Source organism: Eschscholzia californica, unplaced genomic scaffold, assembly GCF_041429995.1.
Source record: "Eschscholzia californica isolate CP2 unplaced genomic scaffold, dmEscCali1.0.p SCAF_1, whole genome shotgun sequence".
NCBI lineage: Eukaryota > Viridiplantae > Streptophyta > Magnoliopsida > Ranunculales > Papaveraceae > Eschscholzia > Eschscholzia californica.
In genome coordinates, this window is record NW_028238198.1 from 77,108,474 (window position 1) to 77,130,587 (window position 22,114).

Consider the following 22,114-nt stretch of genomic DNA (forward strand, 5'->3'; position numbering starts at 1 on the left):
CCAGAGTTGGATGAAATCCGTAAGGCTACTTTCTCTTTAAAATCTGGAGCTGCTCCTGGGCCAGACGGATATCCTCCGCTTTTCTATCAAGCTAACTGGGATACAGTTAAGGAGGATCTTAATAAGATGGTTTTTGTTTTCTTTAGAGAAGCTACCCTCCCTGAGATGTCTAATCACACTCACATCTGCCTTATCCCTAAAACCAAAACTCCTCAAACTCTAGCTGATTATAGGCCAATCAGTCTCCTGAACACGACTTACAAAATCATCACTAAAATCCTTGCTAATAGACTCAAGCATACTCTGGCTGATATCATCTCCCCGTGCCAAGCCGCCTATGTTCCGGGAAGGCAAATCACTGACAATATCATGATTAGCCAGGAGCTAATTCATTCCTTCAAAAAGACCAAAGGAGCGAAAAGCTATTTTGGTCTCAAGCTGGATATGTCCAAAGCTTTTGATAGGATTGAATGGCATTATCTAGAGCATATTATGCGTCTGATGGGCTTTAACCCCGGATGGATCAGACTTGTCTGTACCTGTCTCAATTCTAGTTCCATGGCAGTTCTGATCAATGGGCGACCCGGGAGCACTTTTAATGTTAGCAGGGGGATTCGTCAGGGAGATCCACTTTCGCCCTTCCTTTTCGCTATCGCTATGGAAGGTCTAAGCCGACTACTAGACAAGAATAACAGTCCTCACCATTTCATCGGCTTCCCAATCGCTAACTCGGAGCTCATCATCAATCATCTTCTCTTTGCCGATGACTGTATTATTTTTGGTCAAAATTCTCTCGACAACATCCACAACCTCAAGATAATTCTTAAAGAATTTAGTGAGGCGTCTGGTCAGATGATTAATTATTCCAAATCCAACATCTTCTTTTCCAAGAACTCTCATCCAAAATTCAAACGGATGATTATCCGTGAGCTTAAAGCTCATCAATCCTCGACGTGTGACAAATATCTTGGTACGAATCTGTTCATTGGTAAAAACAAAAAATCTATCTTTCAACCCATTCTCAACCAAATTAAAAACAAACTAGCCAAGTGGCAATCCAATCTTCTCTCTCAAGCTGGTCGTTCGGTAGTCATTTCAACTATCGCAGCGGCCGTTCCCCGATACCAAATGCAGTGCTTTGCCATCCCTAAGGGCATATGTAACAGCATTGAGTCCCTCCAAAGGACTTTCTGGTGGGGAAAATCCAAAACTTTCCATACTATAAACTGGTCGGCTATTTGCAAACCTAAGAAACTGGGCGGGCTAGGGTTACGCCTCCCTCATCTTGATAATTTGGCCTTTCTCAGTAAAATCATCTGGCGTATTATTAATAACCCTAAAGCCATTTGGGTCAGAGTGCTCAAAAGCAAATACTTTCCTAAAACCCATTGGCCCACTCCCCCCAAAACAACCCATTCTTGGCCTTGGAAATCTATAATCAAACATTATGCTAATACGAATAGTCTTATATTCTGGAATATTAATACAGGGACTAATATTAACGTTTGGAGTGATTACTGGATACCAAACCACCCCCCTCCCATAACCAACCATACAGGGTCCAACATCAAATGGGTGGCACAACTTATTATTAATAACAATTGGAATGTACAGATGCTACAACAATGTTTTAATGATGAAATATGCAGCGCAATCCTCAGCATAAACCTCCAGAATAACCAGGAAGATACACCGATATGGATACTCACCAAATCAGGTAATTTCACGATAAAATCTATGTATTTTTACTTAAGAACGGAACATATGAATGTGATGCAGGACAATCTTGAATGGAAATTTATATGGAACTTGAATATAATACCACGGGTAAAGATGTTCCTCTGGAAATGCTGTACTAATAGTCTACCTGTCAAAGAGAAAATTGGCAAATTCATTGGCGATCAATTCTCCTGTATTATTTGTGATGAAATCGAAACTCTAGACCATGTGCTACTGCACTGCACGTTTGCTAAAGCAATTTGGTTCAACTATAATGTGAGAACAGAACAGATTAGCTCGACTAATCAATGGATCATACAATGGAAAACACTTAATGAAGATACTACCAACCAATATGCCAAAATACTATGGTACATTTGGAAAGCTAGATGTGATAATTGTTTTAATACGAACAAAAAAAAATCCTCGACACATCATAGAACAAATTAATAATGCGACTATAACTCCTCTCAAGTTTGAGAAGGTCACCAATAACATCTGCAGGAAAACTAAGAAGAAACAAAAATGGAGACCTCCATCGACACCATATTTAAAGTTGAACGTTGACGCCTCGTTCACGAAAGTTACAGAACCAGCCGGAATAGGATGCATTATCAGAGATGAAGAATCGAATTTCATTATAGCAGCAGCAAATTCAGTTCGTAGCCAACATGCGGAAGAATGTGAAGGATTAGCTATTCTTACAAGTATGCAATGGGCGATACAATTAAATATCTCTCATGCTCATATAGAAAGTGATAACCAAGCTCTCATCAATCACCTGAATGGTCATAATATTGCTCTACACTTGCAATCTAGGAAGATGATACAACAAATTCAATCCCTTAAAAACAATTTCGAAGGAATCAAGTTCACTTACGTTCCAAGGGAAGGCAACGCTCTAGCTGATGCGATAGCGAAATGGGGAAGAAGATATGGAGAAAGGAAAGAATGGAATTCAGTACCGTCTTTTGTGTCGACTTTACTTTAGTAGTTTCTGTAGTACGATTGTAAGGGGCAGCTTTCTTTTGCTTTTATGTTTGTAGTACGCTTGTTTGTTTTAATGCAATGTTCTTTCATAAAAAAAAACATTGAGTTAGTAATTTTATATATTTTTTCTTTTTTTTTTAGTCTTTTTGGATAGATTTTTTGTAGAAAAAAGTTGGAAAAAATGTTATCTAAACATTTCAGAATGACCATTCTTTATAGTTTTGCTCGTAATCAAGGATTCGAAACATATTCAGAATTTCAAGATTAGTGTTCTTACAACAGATTTTAGTCACTCGAACATCTTTCTGAATACGAATTTGAAAAATAAAAATTTTTGGGGCGTTTGGTTAACCTACACTTGAGAACCAATTAGATTGTGGGTGTTATTGACGTTAGTCGACATAGGTTATCAACTTAAAAACAAGCTCCCATACATGACAAATCATGAACAAGCAATTATGTAATCTATTTTGTACCTTAAGCTGGTCAACTTCAGCTGACTTATTAGCACGGACAGAGCTAAAGTGCGCCTCAGGGGATCTATCTTCTATCCTGTTCTTCTTACAGCAAGGTAACCAGTGAGTAGCAAACTTTGAAGCTTCCAAGAAAGCAAATAGAGTCAACTCTGATCCTCCATCGTCAAATACGTATACCGATATCTTATCGGGCGGATAGTCATAAGCCATGACCGATAAAGCTGTGTTAACTACACCCATGGGTGGTCCTTTATATGGATCAGCTTAGGGGTGGGAAAAAGATCCGGAAGGCCGCTATCCGACCTGTTCGACCGAGATAAAATGCGTCCATGGGCACCCGATGGTCATAACGGTCAGTGTCCGACCGGCCCGAAAGAATTGGCGGACGGTCACGGTCAAAATTCTATGTCGAAGGACCGACCGCTAACCGACCGGTACGAGTGATCGAATAGGTTGACCGACTAAACTGTCCTCATTTTTAGAAGTTGACCGTTGAATTTTGGACATGAATATATGATGATCGTTGTCTATAGTCTTATAGTCCTCTGGAAGACCAAACATTAGTGCATGGCTTAATTATATCGTGTCAAATGATGATCAACTGTGTTTTTTCTTTTTTATATTTACTTTTGGTTTCTTGGTTAAACATCTCCATTTGTAAGTAATTTTGTTTGTGGTAATAAAAATAAAGTCCTCAATTAAGTAAATTTATGAACACGTCCGGTACCGACCGGTCCGGACCGATTCCCACCCCTAGATCAGCTGTGCATATGAACACGTCTAGCTTCGGATAATCATGATCGCTCGAAACCACTTTTGATAGGTTTTCTGGGTGAACGTGGCGAGTAACGGGATGCATACGGAAGGATTGAGTGGTGGCCCACATGAAAGTTAGTATTACATCGGAAAGTATGAAAGTGAGGTGAAGAAAAATGGTGGTAGTTGTGGTGGAGTGGAAGAGCAAGGCCGTATGGTGGGGGGTGCGGGCAGGGCGCCCGCACTGGCCCCCCACCACAAGGGGCCCACTTTCACTATTGGCCTAGTCTATGAGCAAATAACATAGTGTGAGATACAAACATATCACATAACACTGTGCGCTCTCCTGGTTAGGTGTGAAATGTTTCGCAAAACCAACCTGAGTTCGAATCACATGGAGTCCATATGATTCGATTTTATCCTGTTGTTTTTATGAGTTGAGGGTAATGTTAAGTCAACCCGTATTTCCACTCCGTCCCATCCTTTCTTAACTATTTTTTATTTTGAGTACATCTCTTGTCTAATTTGAATGGTTTTTAGAAAATTGAAATCTATTTATTTTTTTATATCCCAACAATATGTAAAACTGTAAATATATATGAAAATAATGATACGAAAGTTACTATATTCAAAGTTCGTCTTTAGATTTTAAACTATGCGTTGTACCACTATCATTTTAAGTTAGCCATGGCCACTAAAAGTCTTTGTATAAACTAAATATTTGATAAGTTTCATAATTTTGATGCCATATTAGGATCCAAATATTCTATGAAAATTTAAAATTTCTATGTTGTTTGTAGTATAAATTTTTGATCTAAGATAAAATAAATCAATATATTTTCTCACAAGTGATTGTAGATTCTTAGACGAGATTTTTTATAAAAATGAAATTTAAAAAAAAAAATTCCTACGATTACTTTCTTCATAATTTTGTCTTTTATTTTAGGGTTATTTTCCTAATAGCCCCCAACTTTGTGACCAGCTTCCCGCTTGGCCCCCTAAATTAGCAAAAATACCCATATGGCCCCCTATTTCCGTTAATTTTAACTTACCGTCACTCTCTCTCCTCCATCTCATTTTCTCTCTCTGCCAACTCACACCACACCATCTGTTACGCCACCTCATCACCTTCTCCGGCAGAGGTCGCCGGCCGGTCAAATTTCCGGCCGGCGACCTTCAAACTAAATTTTTTTTTTTCTCTCTTCCTCTCTCTCTCTCTAAAATTACTCCGGCGAAGGAGACCTTCGCCGGAGTAGGTCTGTTCAAGAACAGACCGTGATCTGTTCAAAGAACAGACCGAGATCTGTTCCTTGAACATACCGAGATCTGTTCAAGGAGCAGACCTTCAAGGTCTGTTCCTTGAACATACCGAGATCTGTTCAAGGAGCAGACCTTCAAGGTCTGTTCCTTGAACAGATCGAGGTACTTCGGCGAAGGGAAACCCTTCGCCGGAGTGTGTAGAGATAAAAAAAAAATTAGAGAGAGAGGAGAGAGAAAATAAATAAAAAATGAATATTTTTGAAAGTCGCCGGCCGGAAAATTGGCCGGCCGGCGACTTGCCGGAGAAGACGATGAGGTGGCGTGCTGAAATGATGTGGCAGAGAGAGAAAATGAGATGGAGGAGAGAGAGTAACGGAAAGTTAAAGATAACGGAAATAGGGGGCCATATGGGTATTTTTGCTAATTTAGGGGGCCAAGCGAGAAGCTGGTCACAAAGTTGGGGGCTATTAGGAAAATAACCATAATTAATTTTTTCTTGTAAATCTTTTATCGTTCGATGGGCCCAGATTTGAATTTCGCACTGGGCCCCCAAATTCTCAAGCACGGCCCTGTGGAAGAGAGTGAGGAAGTGGTAGAAGAATAGAGAGATAATACCACACATGTAAACTAGGGCAAATATACGATTAAATGTCGCGGAAAGGAAGGACTTTAAGCGTGTGAAGAGGAGTAGAAGAAGAAGAGGAAGTGTCCATGGTGGATTTATCTGTTAACCCACTCTCTCTGTATCCCTAACACAGAAGATAGGGTTGAGCAGAAATGAGTGAGGAAATATATAAGCAATTTGAAGGAAGCCGCACGTGGGAACATTTAGGCTAGGGAATTTAGGCCCATCCCCAATTCCCCATTAATGATCAATTAGGGATATTTTTTTTCAATGGCCAATCAGGCCTACTACTGTCCACTGTCTCTTGTTCTAGTAGTTGATCATCTGCTCTCCAAGTCAGAGTCCCAAGTTCGCTGTGAGACGTAGAACTGTAAATCCAAAATCTATTAATTATTGTCGGTATAAATAAAAGAAAGTTTAGATAGGTGTTAAGCTAGTTTAGATGGACTTTAAACTCAGTAGTTAAGATGTTCAATTTCAGACGGTTATGTTGCTTATTACATCTTAATGATGTATCAGTACCTTGTAATGATTATTGTAATTTATACCAAAAAACAAATAAAACCTACTCTTTTATCAAGTAGATTCCAGACAAATTAGTTCCACGTGTACAAACCGACGCCTAACATGACCTGATCTTTTTCATCTTGTATAATCTAAAATCAGAAATGAAGTATGACTATGCATAATTTAGTTACCTTACATTCTTTTTTAGGGGTTACCTTTTCTCTCTCGAGGAGAGTAAGTTTGCCGTCTTTAGAAAGCCAAAATAGAATTAACCTAATAAAAGTACCATTTTTGTGAAATATTAAAAAAAGGTCGCGGTTTTAGGGCATAAAGAATAATGTACGGGGAATAAATTTTCTAGGGAATCCATATTTTTTTTTATATATTTTTAAGGGCATATTATTTTTTAACCCAATAATTAACTTCATCAAACATTGCCCCTTATCTTCATATTTTTTATCACACCACCACAACTTCCCACCACCACCATTGCGACCATCGTTACCACTTTTCGCTCTTTTCTCTTCTCTTCTCTCACTCGTTGCTACCCTCTCTCTGGGTTTCTCCCGCTCCCTCACTATCTTTCTCTATTGCTTTCACTATTTGTGTCTCTTGTTCTCTCACTGTTTATCTCTCAGCCAATCATTATTTCTCGATCTTTCTCTCACAGACACTGTTCGCCGAAGGAAAGTGTTCCCTTCGCTGAATCTAGACCTCGAGGAGGGTTTCTGGTGAACTCTCCGAGGATTTCGTGGCCACGAAACATTTTTGGCCAAAAAACGTTTCGTGACCCTGACCATTTCGTGGCTATAAAACGTTTCGTGGGCACGAACTCTGTGATCTCCACAAAGATATTTGTTAGACCGCAAGAGAGAGGGGGAGAGATATAGACTGTGAGAAAGGGAGATAAAGACTGCGCAAGAGAAAGATAAAGGTTGCGCGAGAGAAAAAGAGAAAGATAACCTAATATACATAAAGATATGTCTACGGCGAGAGAGATGTCAGTGATCTACAACGAAAGAGAGAAAGATCCAGAGTGAGAACGACAGAGAGATAATCAGTGAGAAAGAGAGACAACGCGAGAGAGAGAGAGAGAGAGGGAGAGAGGATGAAAATTAGGGGCACTGTTTGATCAAGTCAATTTCCGGATAAAAGAAGAATATGCCTTCTAAATTAATATTTATTGACTAATTCTTTATTATCCGAAGATTTTTCTTTATTCTCCAAAAGCATGGCCTAAAAATCCCACATTACCTTAAAATTTAACGTTGTCCGATTCCGCGTCTGCAGATAGATAGAAGAAATAATATAGAAGAAAAAAAAGTATTTTTGTACATTGATTGTATATAAAGATTGTCTAAAAGCATCTTCGCAATATTATTTTTAACAGTGCTAGTCAAATATTGATTCTTTTTACTTGTCAGATGAGCAAAAACTAATGATCCAGGGATAGAAAATATTGTTGTTCTCTTTTCTCTATCTTATTCTCTGTTTTCTCTTCTCTCTCCTCTCTTTCTGAAAATGGTGAAGAGCTCTTCTCTCTGAGGAGCTCTTCTCTTTGAGGAGCTCCTTCATTTATGTTCTTTTAGTGTGTTCTCTATGAACATCTATTCGTAGAGCTTTCATTAATTGAGGTATAGGAAAGATGGAGATGGAGCTTGGAGGCTCCGTTAGTGGAGCTTTCCATGCCAAGCTCTATTCCTTTCTATAAATAGAGCTGGGTGGTTGGGTTGGTGAAATAGGGGGTGGTGGTACTTAGTGAAAGTTAGGGAAATCAGGATACCCTCAAGTGTAGGGCATCAGTTGTATATATAGAAGATGATGAGGAGTACATTTACAAAAGTAACCCTGAGTAAAAGGGAAAATGACATTTACACCAAAACATGAAAATACACATTAACACCCCCCTCAAGCCGAACGGGAGGAAACTAGTGAGGAGTACATTTACAAAAGTAACCCTGAGTAAAAGGGAAAATGACATTTACACCAAAACATGAAAATACACATTAACACCCCCCTCAAGCCGAACGGGAGGAAACTAGTGAGAGCTTGATTTTGAGATCTTTGAATCTTGAAGAAGAGAGACCCTTGGTGAAAATGTCTGCGATTTGGTCATCTCCAGGCAGATAATGGACCCTCAACTTTCCTGATTTCACTTGTTCACGAACAAAGAAGAAATCGATTGCTGCGTGTTTAGTTTTGGAATGAAGAATAGGATTTATTGTGAGGTAAGTTGCACTGATGTTGTCACAGTATATTAGTGGTGGAGAAGAAGAAGAAATACCCAATTCCTGTAATAGATTTTGCAACCATCTAATTTCTGCACTGGTGTAGGCAACACCTCGATATTCTGCTTCAGTGGATGAACGAGCAACAGTTGGTTGTGTCTTTGATGTCCAGATGATGAAATTAGGTCCAAGAAATACACACGATCCAGTAGTCGATTTCTATCATCGGGTGAGCCAGCCCAATCGGCATCTAGGTCTGTTTGATAGGAGATTTTCTCGGAGAGAAGAGAAACTTTTTCTCTAAAATAGAATTTTTATCGTGTTTGATAGACAAAACAGGGAAAAAGAGATATATTGTCACGTGACTACTTTTTCCCATTTTTCCTCAAAAAATGGAGAAACTTATTACCCACCTTCTACCAGAGAAAAACTTTCTTTTTAGAAAAATCTACCATCTTTTTTCTCGTAATTCGTAAGCCTCCCATCTTTGACTCCCTCTCTCTCGTCACTTTCCCTCTCATCACTTTCTCTCTCTAGTTTTCAGCTTCAACTTTAATTAGTCATCTCATTCCAACACACCTCCCAAAAAACCTTCATTTGATTTCACTGCATATATTACTAAACCCACTCCAAAAACCCCAAATGTCTTGCAGAGAGAGAAGATTCTTATGTTCTTCATAATCTTTTATTAATTTTTTTTGATTCATACCAGTACTACTATAGATGGTGAAAGATAACCTCAAAAGTCTTCATAATCTTCTATTAAATTTTTTTGATTCATACCAGTACTAGTAAAGATGGTGAAAGATAACCTCAAGAGTTTACTGAAGTTGTATTCAATTTCTCTCTATACTATGTCTCTGGATTCTTATAGAGCATTTTTGTGTTTATTGCAGATGCAAGTCAAGAATCATTTTATGTTAAACCTCCATTCCCATAAAACACCATGGTTCAATCACTTCTTCAAAGTGATGTCATATACCCATTTCATTGATCTCCCATCCAAATCACTTCTTCAAAGTGATGTCATATACCCATTTCATTTATCTCCCATCCAGAGTTTTAGTGGCAAAAAATTGGGTCTAAACTCATAACTGTACATGCTACCCTATTACAAATATCACCGACATAGTTGTATAAAGAATATTGTCATTATAAACAACACAACACTGGCAGGGACGGATCCAGGATTTTCACTTAGGGGTGCGGATTTATATACCTAAATATTTTTTTTTTACAAACACAATAATTAATAAAATACTTATATTCATTAATTATATTGATACATCAACGATTACAAACGTAATTGACCCCTACGTGAGTTCATATTTTGAAATGTTCTCATAATCGACTCATTGTCAATTTCAATAAAGACTACTAAACTATCATTTAACCACGCATCACTCATCCTGTTTTTTAAGCGTGTTTTAACTAGCTTCACAGCTGAAAAAGCTCTTTCAACAGAGGCAGTTGCAACCGGCAAAGTTAGTGCTAAAGTGATAAGCACATAGAAGTCGCGATTCCTAACTATTATGAGCCGATAGAAGAGGAAAGAGGGGATGAGATGGTAGATCTCGGAGATCCTCCCGCGCAAAGCGAATGTGATTCGCAGGAGAACCTTCAAGGAGTTGAGAGTGTCTCACCTGTTGTTCAAGCCCCGCGTAGGTCCGCAAGGCTGATTGAGTTATCGCAACGACAAGAGTTGTTGTTGGTAGAGGATAACGAACCCAGCACCTACGAAGAAGCTATGACGAGCCCAGACTCCGAAAAATGGCTGGGAGCCATGAAATCCAAAATGGAATCCATGTCTGAGAATCAAGTTTGGAACTTGGTTGATTTGCCCGATGGAGTAAAACCCATAGGATGCAAATGGATTTTCAAGATGAAAACAGACAAGGATGGAAACGTGAGCGTTTTCAAAGCTAGACTGGTGGCAAAAGGTTACAGACAAGTCCAGGGTATAGACTACGAAGAAACCTTTTCCCCTGTCGCGATGCTTAAGTCCATTAGGATTATTCTAGCAATTGCAGCTCATTATGATTATGAGATTTGGCAAATGGATGTCAAAACCGCCTTCCTGAACGGTAAACTGGAAGAGGATGTGTACATGACACAGCCTGAGGGTTTTGAGGATTCCGGGAATGCTGGAAAGGTTTGCAAGCTTCAAAGGTCCATCTACGAGTTGAAGCAAGCAAGTCGGAGCTGGAATCTTCGATTCGACGAGAAAATCAAAGAGTTTGGTTTTCTGAAGAATGAAGAGGAATCTTGTGTATACAAGAAGGTTAGTGGGAGCAACCTAGTTTTCTTGGTCCTGTATGTAGATGACATACTGATCGTTGGGAATGACATTCCTATGCTTGACTCCGTGAAAGAGTGGCTTAGGAAGTGTTTTTCAATGAAAGACCTAGGAGATGCAGAATATATATTGGGCATCAAGATCTATAGAGATAGATCAAGGAGGATGATTGGACTTAGTCAAGAGACTTATATAGATAAGGTTCTTGGGAGGTTCAAGATGGAAGACTCTAAGAGAGGATTCCTACCCATGACACATGGTACGACGCTTAGCAAGACTCAGTGTCCCCGAGATCCTGATGAGCTAGCACACATGAAGAAGGTGCCTTATGCTTCGGCAATAGGATCTATCATGTACGCCATGGTCTGCACTCGCCCAGACGTCTCATATGCTCTGAGCATGTGTAGTCGTTACCAATCTAATCCAGGGGAGAAACACTGGACCGCAGCCAAAAATATCCTGAAGTACTTGAGAAGGACTAAGGATCACTTCTTGGTGTATGGCGGGAAAGACGAACTAATCGTGGAAGGCCATGTGGATGCGAGCTTCCAAACGGACAGAGATGATTTCCGATCGCAGTCGGGTTATGTTTTTTGTCTAAACGGAGGAGCAGTAAGCTGGAAGAGCTCAAAGCAGACTACTGTAGCAGACTCTACCACAGAAGCAGAATACCTTGCCGCTTCGGAAGCAGCGAAGGAAGGAGTTTGGATAAAGAAGTTTATCTCCGAACTTGGTGTAGTTCCTAGCATAGAAAATGGGGTTAATCTGTATTGTGACAACAATGGAGCTATCGCCCAGGCTAAGGAACCAAGGGCACACCAGAAATCCAAACATATCCTAAGGAAGTACCACGTGATTAGGGAAATCACTGAGCGAAAGGATGTGGTCATTTGCAAAGTCGATACGGACGACAACGTTGCCGATCCGTTAACTAAACCACTGCCTCAGCCCAAGTATGAGAGTCATAGAAGGGGCATAGGTATAAAGCGCATCGATGAATGGCTTTAGGTTGTAATTGAATTAATGAAAAGGGGTTTTCATGTAATCGATTAGCTACATTCAATAAAAAGAAATAAAGGAGTTTATTTCTGTCGTTAAATAATGGTTTAGTGTTTAATGACGGTCCAAAATAATGAGGAATTCCAGGTAGGTTTATCAGATACGTGATCTGGTAAATGGAACCCTACTAAGTGAACGTGGAATAGATTCATTATAAAGTCCCTAGTCCAGGTCATTGCATGGACAACAATGACTCAAGAAGACTAGCATGGGAATTGACTGATAGCGCAGTTCCATGGGCTATAGGAATATAGTATTTGAGTCAATTACATGGATGTAGATTGGGGAATCTACATTGGATTAACCCAAAGATGAGAGTTTTTTCAAGAAGTTGAAAAAGGCGTCACAAACTCTCATAGGCAAGATTGGAGAGATTCCGTAAACATGAGTGCTCCACTCATCTTATGTAAGGAATGTCGAACTTTGGTACTGTCAAACGCCGCGCCGTAAAAGGAGGTTATAAAGGCAGCATACTGGGGGAGACAGGATAGACATGAAGTTAAGTGGGAGTACAAGACTGGATGATGTCCTCCTATTAAATTAGGAATAAGTATCTCCGGGCCACTTGAGGAGAAGCAACTGTGAAATGTGTGGCCGCACTCAAATGGATTAAGAGTTAATCATTTGATTTGACAGTTGTTCTCTGGATCAAGAAAGTCTGAAACGTGTGACGTATCAGATGGGATACTAAGCGACATGGGAATCGAGCATTGCACTTGTTCTAAGTACAAGTGGGAGACTAAAGGATTTATCCGTTCGGTCTGAAGGAGATGTCCTTCCGAAGGAGTGTCCTTCGACCAAGGTGGCAATGCGATCAATTTGTCAGTTAGGATAACGATGACCACACGTAAAGATCATCCAGTCCGGTCCAATTAGGGGTCGTAATGCTTTGCTAGAAGCCAACTACGATCATCGGATCAAGGAGTTGATTCGAGGCTAACATAGACCGGATCCTACAACGGGTTACACATAAGAGTGGTAACTTGATCGGAGAGATTTGACTAGACGGGAACTGGCTAAAAGTTGGATGGGATTCAACTGGAAAGGCCGAAAGGGTCCGAATGGAGATTCGGGACAAGATAGAAAGGAGGCTCTTTGGGCCGGCCATGAGATGGCCGACCAGAGTAAGTGGGCCGGCCACATAAGGCCCATAGTGGGCTGCCCTGGCCGGCCACACTTAAGGGGATTATCAAAATACCCCAAAAAGGGTATTTTGGTAATTATCTTTTCTGTGACCCAGAAAATAGAAAACCTAATCTGAATGAGATTCTAATTAGGGTTTGTCTATATATTGGGTCAGTTGAGAGCAGAAAAGGTGTGGATTTTTCTCTAAGGAAAATTATACAGCTCTCTCTCTCTCTCTGAATATACAGCTATTGGAGAGAGAGGAATATAGAGAAAAAGTTCTCATTCTATCAATCTAGTTAAGAAGAAGAGTTCTTCTCAACCTTCTACTAAGTCCTAGCAGTCTGAAAGGAAGGGAGATCAAGTCTATTCACTCGGTGTCTCAAGTAGAGGAGCTACAGTTGGAGCTCTCGATCTTTGCATGCGATTGGAATGGTTCGAGGGAAAAACGCGTTAAGGTATTTATCCCTCTCTAGTTCATTGATTAGTTTATGCATATAGGTCCTGGGCAATCTAGTGTTAAACATGAGATGTTTGAGATTCCGCTTACAACACTAGGTAGTGTATAGGATACACCAAAACCCTTCAGCAAAAAACCCCTCCAAGATAGAAGGTAAAAAACCACGGGACCTAGTCCAGAAATCTTCCACTATAATTAAATAATGGGTTACACAATTCTTCACCAATCCTATGGTGGATAAACTAATTGTTCAAGATGTGTGGAAACACTCTTGGATAACAATTCTTCTCTAAACAAATAGAGGATTAACCAACTCTTCAAGATGTGTAAAACACTCTTGAATAACAACTCTTCACCAAAACTATGGTGGATAAACTGAACAAAGAAATAAAGAAATAGAAATCTCTTACTCCTTAGATTTGAACAAATCCTAGATTACTAAAGGTTGAAGAAGATAACCACAAATTAAATTGCTTCACAAGATTAATAATCTTCTTTTCTTCAAACCAATATTCTTCTCTTTCAATCTCTCTTGAAAGAACCACTTCAGAAATCTCTCTTTCTCTGACTTCTCTTTGTTCTGGAAGTTGTTGTGAATAATCTCTTCCCTTTCATTCCCTATTTATAATAATAAATAAGGAGGTTTACCAATGGAAATAGGAATTCCTTTTTAGGCTTGAAAAAATAGAAGTTTCTATTTTTTTCCCAAACAAGGAATAAGGGAAATCCTATTCCAACTAGGAGTCCTTTAATTATAAGGAGGGACCCCAACAAACTCCCCCTCCCGACTTATGAAGAGGGACCTACCATCCCCAAACCCGCAACACTGCTACATAGCTCATGTTTGCCTTTGGGTAATGGTTTTGTCATCATATCTGAACCATTGTCGTCAGTATGGATTTTCTCGATCTTCAACACCTTTTCTTCAAGAACATCTTGGATCGACTGGTATCTCACATTTATATGCTTGGACTTGGAATGGAAACTAGAATTCTTACTGAGGTGGATGGCACTTTGACTGTCGCAATGAATAACATAATTATCCTGTTTCATACCAAGTTCTTCTAACAGCCTCTTCATCCATAACATCTCTTTGCAACATCCTGTAATGGCAATATATTCTGCCTCTGTAGTAGATAAAGCTACACACTTTTGTAATTTAGATTGCCATGACACTGCTCCCCCTGAAAATGTAAATAGGTAGCCTGATGTGGACCTTTTAGAGTCTACATCTCCTGCCATGTCTGCATCTGTGTAACCGACTAATACTTGCTTATCATTACCAAAACATATACGAGCTTTAGACGTACCTCTAAGATACTTCAGAATCCACTTCACTGCTAACCAATGCTCTTTGCCTGGATTAGCAAGAAATCTGCTTACTACTCCAACTGCAAATGCAATGTCCGGTCTTGTACACACCATTGCATACATCAAGCTTCCTACAGCTGAAGCATAAGGAATTTTCTCCATTTCTTCTTTCTCACTTCTAGTTGATGGACACTGATCACGAGTCAACTTGAAGTGACTGGCTAATGGACAACTCACTGGTTTTGTCTTGTCCATGTTGAACCTTTCTAGAACCTTCTCAATGTATCTTTCTTGTGATAGCCAAAGTTTTCCAGCTTTTCTATCACGAGAAATATGCATGCCAAGAATTTGTTTTGTTGGACCCAAGTCTTTCATATCGAAATACTTGTTTAGTTCCTTCTTTAACCTGCTAATTTTAGTAGCATCCTGGCCAACAATCAACATATCATCAACATAAAGCAGAAGTATAATCAAATCTCCATCAGGAAATTTATGAACGAAAACACAATGATCTGAAGCCGTCTTGTGATACCCTTGATCCTTCATGAATGATTCAAACTTTTTGTGCCACTGTCTTGGTGCTTGTTTTAGCCCATATAAACTCTTCTCTAACTTACAAACCAAGTGTTCCTTACCTTTAACTTCAAACCCTGTTGGTTGTTCCATATACACATCTTCCTCCAAGTCACCATGAAGGAAACCGGTCTTGACATCTAGTTGCTCAATTTCTAGGTTCATACTTGCAGCCAATCCCAATACTAACCGTATAGAGGACATCTTCACCACTGGGGAGAAGATCTCATCAAAATCAATACCCTTCTTTTGCCCAAATCCTTTCACCACTAGGCGTGCCTTGTACCGTGGTTGTGAATTTCTTTCTTCGGTCTTGATTTTGAACACCCACTTATTTTTTAGAATTTTCTTATTCTTGGGTTTTTCAACCAACTTAAAAGTGTTGTTCTTATGCAATGATTCAATCTCATCTTGCATAGCTTTCAACCACTCCTTCTTGTGTTCATCATCTAGGGCTTCTTCATAACACTGTGGTTCTCCACTATCTGTAACCATCACATACTCGTGTGGAGGACACTTGGTAGATGGTGCTCTCTGTCTAGTCGATCTTCTCAATTCAGCTGGTGGTTCATGTTGAACATCTATTCCTTGTTCAACATCATCACCCATAGGAACATCTTCATGAGCTTCATCTTCATGATTTTGTTCTTCACCTGCATTATCATGCATAACCTTAGAAGAGATATGTGGATCTATATCAATGAGATCATCACTATGATTCTCATGCTTCTCAACTTTCTCGAAGTCCTCAATAGTTTGATCTTCAAGAAAGACCACATCTCTACTTCTAATAATCTTCTTGTCGACTGGATCCCATAACCTGTATCCAAATTTCTCATCTGCATACCCTAAAAAGATGCATTGCTTGGCTTTGTCATCAAGCTTTGCTCTTTGATCTTTAGGTATATGCACAAAAGCCCTGCAACCAAACACCCTTAGGTGTTCATAACTGACTTCTTTCCCAGCCCACACTCTCTCAGCTACATCTCCATCTAATGGTGCTGAAGGTGATAAATTGATCAGATAACATGCAGTACGCATTGCCTCACCCCAGAAGCTTTTAGGCAGCTTAGCTTCTGAGAGCATACATCTGGTCCTCTCCACAATAGTGCGATTCATGCGTTCTGATACACCATTTTGTTGTGGAGTTTTGGGAACTGTCTGTTCATGTCGAATACCATGGGTTTTGCAGTACTCTTCAAATAACCCGATGTATTCTCCTCCATTGTCAGTGCGAATGCACTTCAATGATTTTCCTGTCTCTCGTTCCACCATGTTGTGGAAATTCTTGAAAACTGCAAGTACCTGATCTTTGGTCTTTATGGCATATGCCCAAACTTTCCTGGAAGCATCATCTATAAAAGTAACAAAATACAAAGCACCACCAAGTGTTTTGACCTTTAAAGGTCCACAAACGTCAGAATAAACAAGCTCCAAAACACTGGATTTTCTTTCAGATGCATTCCTTTGAAAGGAAACTCTGTGTTGCTTTCCTACTAAACAATGAGAGCAAGTGTTTAAATTTATACCTTTCATGTTCGGTAAGTCTTGTCGTTTAGCAAGGATTTGGAGTCCCTTCTCGCTCATGTGTCCGAGTCTTCTATGCCAAAGATCAGTGGAAGAATCTTTTTCAACTGCATTCAATTCTCCTTTACACAGTTTTACTTGAGTCCTGTATAAAGTACAACACTTCTTCCCTCTTGCTATCACCATTGACCCTTTTGTGAGCTTCCACTTTCCATCACCAAAGTGACTGTGGTACCCTTCATCATCTAATACTCCGGTAGAGATTAGGTTATATCGAAGATCTGTTATATGCCTCACATTCTTAAGAATCAATGTACTTCCTGTGCTCGTCTCAATTTTCACTTCTCCAATTCCTACGATTTTTGAGAAACCTAAGTTTCCCATCCTGACTTTGCCAAGGTCACCAGTTCTGTAAGAGTTAAAGAAATCCTTACATGGAATAGCATGATACGAAGCACCTGAGTCAACCAACCATGTTGTTTCTGGTTCTGACTCAGCCATACTTAAGCAAGTGTCTCCACAACCTGAGAGTAAGATAACGTCATCACCTGAGGCAACTGCCGCAACATTATCTTGTTTTTCATCATCCTTTTTATTTTCCTTCTTTGGTTTCCTGCAATCACTCTTGTAATGACCCATTTTTCCACAACCAAAACATCTAACTTCTTTCTTTGGTTTTGATCTCCCCCTTGACTTATCACGGTTATGAGGTTTTCTACTTTTACCTCTCCCCCGTCTTTCTGTAACAAGTGCCTCTGAATGAGACTCGTCTGACGATGATTTCCTTCTTGTTTCTTCATTCAACAAACTACCTGTTACGTGATTCATACGCATTATGCCATCAGGAGCAGAATTGCTAAGAGACACCACCAATGTTTCCCAACTATCTGGTAAAGAATTTAGAAGAAGTAAGGCCTGCAACTCATCATCCAAAACTAACTTCATTGCAGAAAGCTGATTTACTAGACTTTTCATCTCATTCAAGTGTTGAGCAATTGAGGTTCCTTCTTTATATTGTAATTTTCCTAGCTGTCGGAACAAATAAGCCTTTTTGGCAGCTGTCTTCTGATCATATAATTCTTCTAATTTCCTCCATAGACTAAAAGCGGAAGTCTCCGTCGATACATGATGAAAAACACTGGGTTCTACCCATTGTCGAATAAATCCAACAACCTTACGATCTAATACCTTCCAGTCTTCTTCATCCATCTTCATCGGTTTTGTACCGTGATTTTCAATGGGTGCGGCTAGGTCTTTGCAGTATAACAAATCTTCCATTTTTGCTTTCCACATCAAGTAGTTTTCTCCATCTAAACTAATCATGTGATTAGTATTCACTTCCATATTTCTGAACAATAAATCCAACCTTAGCTCTGGTACCACTTGTTAGGAAAAATAACCTAATTAACTTGTTCAGGAATATGAAGATAAACAACGTGAATGTAAAAGCAGAGACACCAAGATTATTTAACGTGGCAAAAAACCCCTCCAAGATAGAAGGTAAAAAACCACGGGACCTAGTCCAGAAATCTTCCACTATAATTAAATAATGGGTTACACAATTCTTCACCAATCCTATGGTGGATAAACTAATTGTTCAAGATGTGTGGAAACACTCTTGGATAACAATTCTTCTCTAAACAAATAGAGGATTAACCAACTCTTCAAAATGTGTAAAACACTCTTGAATAACAACTCTTCACCAAAACTATGGTGGATAAACTGAACAAAGAAACAATGAAATAGAAATCTCTTACTCCTTAGATTTGAACAAATCCTAGATTACTAAAGGTTGAAGAAGATAACCACAAATTAAATTGCTTCACAAGATTAATAATCTTCTTTTCTTCAAACCAATATTCTTCTCTTTCAATCTCTCTTGAAAGAACCACTTCAGAAATCTCTCTTTCTCTGACTTCTCTTTGTTCTGGAAGTTGTTGTGAATAATCTCTTCCCTTTCATTCCCTATTTATAATAATAAATAAGGAGGTTTACCAATGGAAATAGGAATTCCTTTTTAGGCTTGAAAAAATAGAAGTTTCTATTTTTTTCCCAAACAAGGAATAAGGGAAATCCTATTCCAACTAGGAGTCCTTTAATTATAAGGAGGGACCCCAACAGATAGAGTTTAGGGTAGATGAGTTGAAGTTTGTAGGGGTTTATGGTAGATGAATTGAAGTTTATAGAATTTAGGATAGATGAATTGAAGTTTGTAGGGATTTAGGGTAGATGAATTGAAAGTTTGTAGGGGTTATGGTAGATGAATTGAAGTTGATAGAGTTTAGGGTAGATAAATTGAAGTTTGTAAGGGTTTAGGGTAGATGGGTTGAAGTTTGTAGGGGTTTATGGTAGATGAATTGAAGTTTATAGAGTTTAGGACAGATGAATTGAAGTTTGTAGGGATTTAGGGTAGAATTGAAAGTTTGTAGGGGTTAATGGTAGATGAATTGAAGTTTATAGAGTTTAGGGTAGATAAATTGAAGTTTGTAAGAGTTTAGGGTAGATGAGTTGAAGTTTGTAGGGGTTTATGGTAGGTGAATTGAAGTTTATAGAATTTAGTAGGGTAGATGAGTTGAAGTTTGTAGGGATTTAGGGTAGATGAATTGAAGTTTGTAGAGTTTAGGGTAGATAAATTGAAGTTTGTGGGGATTTAGGGTAGATGAATTAAAGTTTGTAGGAGTTTAGGATATTTGAATTAATTTTATATAAGTTGGTTTTTGAATTGATTATATTTAAAATAAAAAAATAAAAAAAGAGGGCAGCTGGGCTCGAACCCGTGGCACACATCTAGAAGCCCGTCCCTCCACCATCAGGCCACTTTGTTCTTTTGTTATTATTGTGTACGCTGGGTATTAAAAGACACAGAGCACTTCAAAAAAAATGTAAAATGGTGAGTTTCCAACTCATACCCTCATGTCAGGCAGTTTTGAATCCCGGTCCCGGATCTTACCATCAAACCGAACCCTCCTTTCTGTTTTCCATTTACGTCGTTATATACATATCGTTATAACTACATGAATAAAAAAAACTTATTACTACTACTAATTTTTTTTTTCCGGGAGGACCGAGGGGGTGCGCCACTGAACACTGGTTTGAACTTTAATAAGTATTTTTCTCAATACTTTTGTAGGGTTTTCAAGATCTATCATAGATACAAGAGTTGTTTACATAAAATAATAGTTAAGACTTAAAGAAGTGAAGCATCAAGGAAATCACTAGCTTTCGTTTTGTGCCCACAAAAAGATAAATTGGTAACACCACCAGAAGGGTTGATTAGCCAACAAATAGGGCTAGATTCTATCCGGATTTTGGCTGGACAAAGTTACTTCAATACAACCAGATTTCTCCCCTAATCTCTATGACCACGATGAGACAGTATTGAATTTGATATATAATTTTTTTTTCGTGAAACAAACAATAGAAAAACGAAATTTTTTCTCTTAATCAATCGAACACAGGAAAATATGGAACTGTCTACAAGGTAAATGTTTCTCGGTGAAAAATTTTCTCGGAGCAAATAATTCTCTATTTTTTTTCCTTTCTCCAAATTACTATCAAACACAACCTGAGTAGCCAATAATTTGAAGAGAATTGGCTCGATGAAAACAGAGGCCATTCGAAATTGTACCTTTCAAATACCTAAATATTCGTTTTGCTGCAATGAAATGTGTTGTAGTCGGAGTGTGCATGAATTTTGATACCTGATTTACACTATAAGCAATGTCATGTCGCGTGAGGGTGAGATATTGTAATGCTCCAACCAAACTTCTGAATATTTGTGGATCCTTTAATGGTTCACCATCTGATTTTGATAACTTTGTTCTTGTGATGACAGGAGTGTGAACTGGTTTTGCCTCAATGAGCCCAAATCGACGTAGGAGATCCAATGTATATTCTCGTTGGGTGAGAGTGAGTGTGTTGTTGGTTCTTGTTGCCTCCATTCCCAAAAAATAACTTGGGGAGCCCATGTCTGTCATATTGAACTTTGACTTAAGTTGTGTAATTATATGTTGAAGAAGAGAGATAGACGAACCTGTCACAATAATGTCATCAACGTATAATAGAAGAATGATTAGATCAGAAGAAGTACTAAGATAAAACATAGATGGATCAGCCATCGATTGTTTAATCTTAAGCTTGAGTAGACAATCACTAAAACGTTGATGCCAAGCCCTAGGGGCTTGTTTGAGTCCATATAAAGCTTTGTTTAGTCGACACACATGATCAGGAAAATCAGAACTAACAAACCCCTTTGGTTGAATCATGAACACAGATTCTTGAAGATCACCATTGAGAAATGCGTTCTTGACATCTAATTGCCTAATAGACCAGTTTCGAGTGTCTGCAAGGGAAAGAATTGATCGAACTGTTTCAGGTCGGACTACTGGACTAAAAGTTTCGTCATAGTCGATTCCTTCTTGTTGAGTGTAACAACGAGCTACAAGACGAGCTTTAAAACGAAGAATAAATCCATCAGTTCTCTGTTTAATGCTATATATCCATTTACTATCCACAAGATTCATGTCTGGTTGTCTAGGGACTAAAGACCAAGTATTGTTTTTCTTGAGAGCCCTAATTTCCTCCTCCATTGCTTCGCACCAGTGCTTGTGCTTGGATGCTTGAAGAAAAGATTGAGGTTCTTCTAAAGGGGGTTGTTCATGGGAATCAACATTTGTAAGAAAAATCTTAGGTTTTCTCGTGCCATCACGACTTCTAGTGATCATGGGATGGATTGAAGAATTTGGGGGAGGTTTTTGTTTAGAGAGATAAAAAGAAGGTGGGGACGAAGGTATTTTAAAAATTGGGGAAAGAAGAGGAAGTAAGGACTAAGTCGCAGGAATTTCAGAAGGTGGGGCTGACTCAGAGGTTGGGTCAGGAGACAAGGTCTGAATAGCAGGTGACGCGTTTAGAGATGGACCACTTGGTCAGAACCTGATGTGGCGTGAAAATGCCACATTTAGGTCACTTAACTTTGATGAGTTAGTTCTTTTCGAGTTTTATTTCTAATTATATATATGTTTTCATTGCTAGGTAGTTTATTTGGGGTTTGGCGTGTAATTCGGAATAAAGAGAGCGAATTATCACATTTTCATCTTAAGCGGCAAAAGGGAAGAAAAGAGCACCAGGGGTATTTTGGTCAATATCATAAGTCAACACAACAAATGAGGTCAATGACGAGGCCGACGGTGAAAGCGGAAGTCG

General features: G+C 39.0%; 1 pseudogene; it reads right to left on the reverse strand.

Annotated features, from left to right (window-relative positions):
• Window positions 1-21,501, reverse strand: part of LOC147569364 (cellulose synthase-like protein G3) — a 43,920-nt pseudogene extending 22,419 nt beyond the window's left edge.
• Between the last annotated feature and the right edge of the window lie 613 nt (window positions 21,502-22,114).